Consider the following 5,869-nt stretch of genomic DNA (forward strand, 5'->3'; position numbering starts at 1 on the left):
CATTAGTGCTGTATGTACAAATAGCCTTTGCTATAGTATAATGGGCTGTACCCTAGAGAGGGTAAGTCTTGGAGGTGACCTCTTCTCCAAGGCCGTCCTTATATAATTCAGTGACAGTGCAAATAAACTGCTGCAGCCCTGTTTCAAGGCCTAGAGTGATAAACAGGGGGATACACCAAAGCAGTCTCTGATCACCAAATCTTTTTCTGCTGGCTCTGCAATATTTGCTAATTCCATCCAAACTGCCCCTCTGACTGCAAGTATTGACACACCACAGGGTGCCTCAAATCCTTTTCATTTGTATGTGATAACCTGCTTACAGTCAAGTCCCCTGAGTCGCCCATTCCAACTCTATTATCCTTGATTGACTCTTTTGCTTACTTCCTGGCAGTCAGGGTACACTGGAATAAAAGTGAAGCTTAATCAGGTCACAGGTTACTACCAAGACTTGTTTGCAGGACTATGTCATGAGGTAGGTGCCAGAGGAGATTAAATCAGGCATGGGCGGAATATCAATTACACCATTCCACGTTACTCTTTGAAGCAAAATTACTGCTAATAATGCAATTAAGCCGGCTCGCATAATTAGGAGTAATTTTTTGGGGGAAAGAATCTTACAGCAAGAGCATATTTAGCCAGTGCTCACACTGCTGTCATGTTCTGTTTTATTTAGCACTATTTCCATAGAGCAAAATGCATTCTTGCATCCATTTTGGACACAAGGATGCATATTGAGCTTAAAAATCCAGCTCTAAATGCTGGGAATAGGTTGGGGGAAAAATCTTACCACAAAGGGCACATTTAGCGAGCGTGAGCCACTGCTTGCCTTCATTGTTCCTGTTCTGTTGCATTTAGTGCTATTTCTTAGTGCAAAATGCATCTCCTAGGAAGCAGTTTTGTGTCCTGAAAAAGAGTGCTAAATTCAGAATTTTGGGGTAATTCCGCATGATTACACTACATGGAATTACGCGAGTTATGCCGGACCCTAATTAAAATAGCTTGGTGTGTTGGTTAATAGGGGACTGGAAAAGATGATGGCAGACATCTCAACCAGGATGAGAAATCACTTTGTGAAGTGAACACAACTGAACCCATAGCTGTGGGGATGGGTTCAGATGATTAAGGAGGAAATTGCACCCTGAAAAGTTTATGTGTCCTTTTGCTAGTCCATGAATACATTATATAATGAATTATGGCTGATACTAAAGACTTTGAATGGGAAAGTGCTCAACCAAGATTGAAGCAAGACAGATTGTATGCAGACACGCTTTGGAGAGATTAGACTTCCACATCATCTATTGCAGTTAGCGGGATTTGATGCTGGTGGATCAAAAGCCCATATGGATTGATCTGGAAAGGGACAAATTGAACTGCAGACCACATACGATATCAACCAATAAATTACAAAACCTGAACATTTGTGTTGATAGCCCAATTATTAGGGTGATGATTACTACATGTTAGCATGCTATAGGAAGCTTGGGTGGATCATCTATTGAATCAATTTATTGCATCAATTGGCATCCAGATGGCATAATGCTGCTCATTGCGGGCTTGATGATGCACTGTAAGGCGTAGAGAGATTATTGTATCCTGAACAACTGCTAAATGTATGAACTCCATGAAGTCATGTGCCATGCTGTGTACTGAATTTGATTAGAACCAGTACGGCAATGACAACATCAACAGTTATATCACTACCTTAGATTTAGGCTGTTGCCTGACCCAGGTAATTTCCCTGTATTTTTGGTCCGATGATAAATATGATACCTAGAGGTGAGGGCCGCCATAGGGGTGGTATCTGGTGTATATAGAGTACTTATTGACTACTAAGATAAATCCACAAGATTGCACAAGTAACTGCTACTACAAAAGACTATACAGACGAGGTTTGGGCTTCTTTGCTCTTCTACTACAATAAACATATGAGGAAGGCCAGTCTTAAATTCTCTTATTTCAAAATATTAAATAATTGGCATTGGCCGGCAACAGCAGCAAAGAAATCTTAACAATCATCAAGGACTTCACCACACCCATAGTTGCTACCTGCAACATGAGCCCATCACAAGACTTGTTTAACAACCCCTCAAACTTCTTTTGCAGCAAAATCACAACCTTATACAGGAACTTTGCCCCACAACCAGACCCTCGGGCCCTCTCCAGAAGTCTCCCACTGACAATGAAAACAACACAATCACCACATGCGACTCCACTAGAAAAGAGGAAACAACAATCATGAAGTCCATTCACTCCGGGACCCTGGTGTACCATGCCCTCACCGCACCTTTGACAAGGAGTGATACCTATCAGCGAGGCCCTCACCCCCATCCTCAGCACCTCAATCAGTACAGTCACCATTCCAGAACCATGGAAACATGCAGCCATCAATGCCCTCCAAAAGAGTTCCTATACTGACAAGACCAAACTTGCCAATCTCCCTTCTTCCTTACCCAGATAAAGTTTTGGAAAAAGCCATTAACACGCGCCTTTCTGACCACCTCGCCTAACACCAGCTTCTCGAAACCACACAATCAAAATTTAGATTCAACAACAGCAGGGAAACTGCCCTAGTAGCAGTATCCGACGACTCTATAAAGCAGGCAGCCATGGGCATGCCCTTGAATGGATCTGTTCCTTCATCAGAAAAGTAACTCAAACTCTCAATGAGGAGAACTCTGATGCACAAGATCTATTCTGCAGAGTCCCCAAGACTTCTTGCTGAGCCCGACACTCTTCAACATCTACATCCAATTGCCTCAAACTGAACTGGGACAGGACCATAGTGGTGTTCTTCGGAAAAGACGCCTCACAATGAGACACCTGGAGGGCACAGACCTTGGGCCCATACCTTGCTCATTAGCAAGAAACCTTGGAATCTTTATAGACAACAATCTGGACATGAATGCCCAAGTAAACACAGTGGTCTTGTCCTGCTTCAACACCTTAAGGGTTATGAAGAAAATAAGTGGCAACCAGACAACACCAGGAAAACGGTCAGCCAAGCCCTCATCACCAGCAGACTAGACTATGGGAACATCCTGTAAGCAGGGATAACCAACCAGTTCACAAGAAGGCTGCAGTCCATCCAAAACACAGCAGCCAGATTAATCCTCAACCTTCCATGCAGAGCCCACATCACCCCATGCTTTAGGGAACTCCACAGGCTCATGATACACAAGAGCGCACACTTCAAACTTCTCACCCACACCAAAAAAACAGGTCTCACACACCTGCTACTGAGCACCTGGATACCCTCACAGGTGATTACTGAGCTATAAAAACACTGTTGTCATAACATACCATAAAATTGGTCCCCATTCGGACTTAGTAGGATTAGGCTTCTGAATCACTCATATCAAATTGTTGGAGATGTGATCAGCCTAGGTGCAATCTGGTTTGTATTCTGTGGCACTGCCTCAATATCCAAGTATATTGGGGGGCTGAGTGGGTGGTACTGTATGGGTTGTATGGTGCTGGAGTCCTACAGAAGGCCCACTTAGCACTTATACATGATTTATCTGCCATAGCAGGGATACCAAACTACAGTGTCTTTGTTTAGTGATCTCACTGGCCTCTGCTATATTCTGCATACTTTGACACTTTTGGAAGCCCACAAACCCTACCTAAGCTGAATGGTTGTCAGAGCTAATGGGGGTTAACTTGTATGAGTATGTGGAGTATCAAATAAAGGACCAGCTGTATACTTTTAGACATGCACAAGAACTTCTATGGACTAGGTGGTGACTGGGAAGAATGAGTGTCTGTGGTAAAGTAGCTACACAGAAATACCCCAACATTTGTGCTCCTTAAATGAGGCTCTGGTCCAGACAATTGGAGGACTGTGGTGTAACTGTTAAAACTGGGTGCGAGAAGTATGGGGTAGGTGTCATTACAGTAATACCTCAATCCTACTAATCTTAGTATTGTATTAGGTACCTCGGGGGACTTGTGGTTTGTTTGTCTATTTATAACCTTCATTGGGACAAGTGTGTGCGAAAATGTCTTACCCCCTCCCCCCCCCAATATTTTGTCCTCATGTATGACATAGGCCCGGAAATATAAGCTGGAAGCGATCTGGGAATGCAACAGTACGAATGATAGTGAAGGAAGTGACCCAATTAGGGTCACCCGGGTCACTCGCAACAACCTCTCAGCCTTCCATACAAATGAAGAGTCGGTCAGACAGTAGAGAATACAAACCAAATTTTTATTCAGGTGCATTCGAGCAGAGCCCAATCTGCCCAGTCTCTAAGGATTGCTACAGAGGGACTGACATCAGAAAACATGGTGATGCATTTTGTATAATTCAGAACCAAAGTAGGCACGCCCAGACTGGAAATTTCCAGATGGAGACAGCTACACAAAGGAGGTACAGAAGGAAAAGTTTTGATCCCGAGACCGGGCACACACTATCTCTATGCCAAGGTCGTTCTGCCTGTGCCCATCGCTGGACTAGTGGGAGCAGGCCTCTATAAAGTGGGAAAGATATGTGCTAACAAGAACAGTGTGTTCATTAGAACAGCAAGGCACAACCTTGGAGGAAATTAAAATTACCAAAGCTGCTTCACACAGAGGCAGAGAGAGATTAGTTTCGCTCATAGATCAAAATGGCGGCCAAACATAAAATGGTGCCACAAATGCTAACTTGTGCAGAACAATATATAAACATAGGTAAGTAAGTACGTTTTATTCTAACAGGCCCTCCTTTTAGCAGAAGCTAACAATTTCAAGCTGGTGCTCACATAATCAGTATTCAAAGACACCCTCATCGATCTGCAGCATGTCCTCAATGTCCTTCTGGTAGAGCACTAGTATCATGAATTGATATTTTCGGTTTAAGGGTAAGAACATTTAGACAATAGGTGCAACAAGCAGGGAGACAGTGTATACAGAGGCAACATGGAAAAATAATACTAGCAACCACAAAAAAGATGAGGATCTTCCAACCCCATGTTGTTAGCATATTCCAGAACCACATCGATATGGTCCAAGTACCTGTCTCTTGGTGTATGTCAGACGAAAGTCTATGCAATTTATGTGTAGCTGCATGCACATTGGGAGCGGGATCAGGTATATAACACAACAGCTACTGCCAATGATGCAACAAGCCCCACTCCTATCTGCAAGTATGAAGGCTAACACCATCCTGTTCTGCAAAGTGACTAATCTTGTAGCCTGGAGCTCAGCAATAATGTTCGTCATTATCCCAGCAGTTGTATTAATAACCCCCTCCACAACTCTTGTTAACCGACGGAGTTGGAGACTATTAGCCAAGGTAGAAGACCCTTTATGGCATCCCCAAATTGTTGTGCAGTGGTATCTGTCTGATCTATATCCTTTGTGTCCACAACCCTTCTGACTCGGGAACTTGGGACAAGTAGGTACTCCTACGCTGTAGCTGATGATCTTTACGATAAGTGGACGGGGCAACAAACACAGGGGGAAGGAGGAAAGAGAGATAACTTGTGCCTGACCATCCCCTCGGAGGCCAGACATGAGGTTGGGATCAACAGACAAAATAGACATTATGGGGTAGGATCAAAGGTGGACTCCTAGTCGTATTCAGCTTGTAGGTGAAATTACATTTACTCTTCCCCACCTTCACCTCCCCAGTCCCCTGGACACAAAAACTAGCTGTTGTGTTGACCACGGAAACTGGTATCGGTTTGTCTTTGGAAATATTGCGAGCTTGGAAAGATTGAAAATACTCAGTGAATTGAACCTTTGTAAATCAGCCATTTCCATTTGGAACCAGGTATCGTTCTTCACTTTACAATACGTGTTCATAAAGAACTTCGAGGACAATGTACTGAGGGTCCCTGCTCCTGCTAGTTCTATGGGAGTAATCCCTTGATAAAAACGTAACTAC

Source organism: Triturus cristatus, chromosome 5_2 (genome assembly GCF_964204655.1).
Source record: "Triturus cristatus chromosome 5_2, aTriCri1.1, whole genome shotgun sequence".
Lineage (NCBI taxonomy): Eukaryota > Metazoa > Chordata > Amphibia > Caudata > Salamandridae > Triturus > Triturus cristatus.